The following is a 3,736-nucleotide window of genomic DNA, read 5'->3' as shown; positions in this document are numbered from 1 at the left end:
TGAAAGGCAATCAATCTATGTGTCTCTCTCACCTCCATCTCTCTCTCTCTCTCTCTCTCTCTCTCTCTCTGTCTGTCTGTCTGTCTCTCTCTCCTCCTCCTCTTCCTCCTCCTCCTCCTCCCCCTCCTTCTCCTTCTCCTTCTTCTTCTTCTCCTTCTTCTCCTTCTCCTTCTTCTTCTCCTCCTGCTTTTTGCATTGTACTTTTTATTCTTTTTTAAATTAGCAATATATTTGTTTATTTGTTTATTTATTTATTTATTGGCTAAAGTTTTACATATGTCTTCTTTTTCCCCCAAATACCGCCCCCAGCCATTCCCACACCGGTGAGCCCCCACTGCCCCAGTGTCTGTGTCCTTTGGTTATGCTCTTCAGTTCCATCCATGCTGTTGCTAATGGTAAAATTTCCTTCTTTTTTATAGTGGCATATTATTCCATTGTGTAGATGTACCACAGTTTTTAATCCACTCATCAGCTGATGGGCACTTAGGCTGTTTCCAAATCTTAGCTATTATAAATTGTGCTGCTATGAACATAGGGGTGCATATATCCTTTCTGATTGGTGTTTCTGTTTTCTTGGGATATAGTCCCAGAAGTGGGATTACTGGGTCAAATAGGAGTTCCATTTTTAACTTTTTGGGGAAACTCCATACTGTCTTCCCTAGTGGCCACACTAATCTGCATTCCCACCAGCAGTGCACGAGGGTTCCTTTTTCTCCACATCCTCTCCAGCATTTGTCATTTGTTGATTTGTTGATGATAGCCATTCTGACAGGTATGAGATGGTACCTTATTGTTGTTTTGATTTGCATTTCTCAGATGATTAGTGACTTTGAGCATGTTTTCATGTCTCTTGGCTTTCTGAATGTCCTCTTTTGAAAAGTGTCTATTTAGGTCCTTTGCCCATTTTTTGATTGGATCGTGTATCTTCCTTTTGTTAAGTTGTATCAGTTCTCTGTAAATTTTGGAGATTAAACCCTTATCTGAAATAGCATTGGCCAATATGTTCTCCCATGCAGTGGGCTTTCTTGTTGTTCAAGACCTTCTTAAGGCTGCTGACTGAAAACCTGAAGTAGGTGAACACATTTTGGGTGCAGGTATTTAAAGAGAGAGATAGAGAGAGAGAGAGAGAGAGAGAGAGAGAGAGAGAGAGAGACCCACAGCCCTTTCTCTGAGGCCCTATCATCCATTTAAATTTCCACCAGAACACTTATGTTGTGTCCAGCTCTTTACTTGGTATTGAAGACATAGCAGAGGCAAAACATTCTCAACCTTATCTTCAGGGGGCTCACAGTCCAGTGGAATAAACAGACCTGTTAGCAGACAATGAGTTGTCAAGTCTGTGACAGACATACCTGTCATTCAGTCACTATTCACTGAACTAGTACTCCATGCCACCCTGTGCTTGGTGATGCTGAGGACACAGTGGTGACCAGGACAGCACTGGGACCTGCCCTCATGGAGCTCTCAATCCATTGTGGAAGGTGGAACAGTCACAGAAAGTGACAGCTCAGAATTGACAGTGCTGGGGTGGGGAAAGCACAGGTAGAGAGGTCAGGGCTGAGGCTCAGACAGCTCAGCAGCAGAGGCAGGGAAGTCAGGGAAGTCAGTGAAAGCTTTTCAGAGGAGACTATTTAAAGCTGAGAAAACAATAAATGCCGAGACACTCTCTCCAAAGGCCTCTTTCTCTCCCAAGACATATAGTCTTTTCTCTACTCTGCTGACACCATTCTGGTCAACACAACTGACTCTTTGAGGTCCTCAAGAAGCAGACATCATGGGTTGACTTCTCCCTCTACCCAGTCCTGCTTCCCTTCCTTCTCTTGCCCAAACCACAGGTCCTCTCTAATACAAGTCTTGTGTGCTAATGTCTATCTCACAGTCACTAGCAGATGAGAGTGGGAGCAAGATCAGTTCTGGGATCTGAGGATCTTAGAGCACCCTTGGATGGGATTCTAGAGACTTTGGTCCCAAATCCTTTTCCGTATACTGTGTGACCAAGTATAATTTGCTCCATATCTTTGGGTCTCAGGTTTTCTATCAGAAATTTTGACGAACTGATCAGGGGAGCTTTTGGTCTAGATCTAGAACTATAAATAGGCTTCATCGCGTATGTCTACTTTGTTCATTTGATAATGGGGGTCTGAGGAGGATTCTGAGGCCTACTGCCAAAGAGTGCTGGGGTTGACTGGTGATGCCTGCCATGGGCAAAGACTAAGGAAGTGGAAGTGGAATAAGGAGTGGCATGTATCTGCCATACCTGGTCTGGATAGATGGTCTCTCTTGGCTTTTCTCTACTTCTGACATTCTGTGTTTTTGTATGTAGGAGCAAGGGGAACCCCACACACAACTCAGCCAAGATAATTTGCTCAATTCTGCTCTTGACATCTTTTCTGGGGGGATAGAGACAACCAGCATCACCCTCAGATATGGGGTCCTGATCATCCTGAAGTACCCACAGGTCAGGACTAGCCCTTTCTCTTCTCAGCCTGATGTCGTAAAGCTGCATACAAGGACCAAGAGCTCATAGCACATTGCTGGGGGGAGATATTGGAAGGGTGACTGCTGGTAATTAAAGTTTGAGAAGTTGAGGTTAGGATAGGTGCCCCAGGAAATAAGCCTTCTCATGGTCAGAACTTTCTCCCACCCCCACTTTTCTCATATAGCAAGAGTTTGACCAAGTGGTAGGGTCAGAGAAATGGCACTGCCTGGGGGACAGAGCCCAGATGCCATTCACGAATGCTGTCCTCCATGAGATTTACAGATATCATGCCTCTGGGCATGTGCCATGCTGTCACTCAGGACACCCAGTTCTGGGGATACCACATTCCAAAGGTACAGGCTGAGTACGGGTATGCTGGGTTCAGCTGGTTTTCAGGTCTCATAGATAGAGCTGCAGGACTGAGCCTCTCTGTATTAGGTTTGTAGGTCCTTCCAGAGCCTGACTCCTTTAACCCAAGCAAGGCTGAGTCTGCCTGATGGAGCACCAAAGTGCAATAGTTGAGAACTATGGCTCTGCAGTCACTTAGAATCCCTGCACCCCCACTTCCCAGATGTGTAACTCTGGGTAAGTGACTTAACCTCTCTGAGCCTCAGTCTCTTCTTCTATACAGTGGACATAATACTACCTACACCATGTGGTGTACAGTTCAATGGCATTAAGTATATTCACATTTTGTGCAACCATTACCAGCATCCATCTCTAAAACCCTTCATCTGGCAAATCTGAAACTCTATTCCCATTAGACAGTCCCCCTCCCCCTTCCTCCGAGCCACTGGCAACCATCATTCTACTTTCTGTCTCTATGAATTTGACTACTCTATGTACCTCATAGAATTAGAATTATACAATATTTGCCCTCTTATGACTGGTTTATTTTATTTAGCATGTCTTCAGGGTTCACCAATGTTGTAGCACACATCAGAATTCCCTTCCTTTCAAGACTGAATAATATTCCATTGTGTAGATATACCACATTTCATGTATTCATTCATCTGTTGATGGCCACTTGAGTTGCTTTCACCTTTTAGCTGTTGTGAACATGGGTGTAGAAGTATCTCTGCAAGTCCCTGCTTTCACTCCTTTTGGGGTGTACCCAGACCCGGATCTGTTTTTGAGAAGTTCTCTCAGACACCCTCTCCAGGCCTGAGTTGCAACAGAAAAATCAGGCTCCAAGAACCTGTGAAATCTCCCCAAATCTGAAGGTAAATGTGCCCACATACAAGGCCTTCTGTGATG

The sequence above is a fragment of the Myotis davidii genome, unplaced genomic scaffold (genome assembly GCF_000327345.1).
Source record: "Myotis davidii unplaced genomic scaffold, ASM32734v1 scaffold386, whole genome shotgun sequence".
NCBI classification, from domain to species: Eukaryota; Metazoa; Chordata; class Mammalia; order Chiroptera; family Vespertilionidae; genus Myotis; species Myotis davidii.
This window is presented reverse-complemented; position numbering follows the sequence as displayed.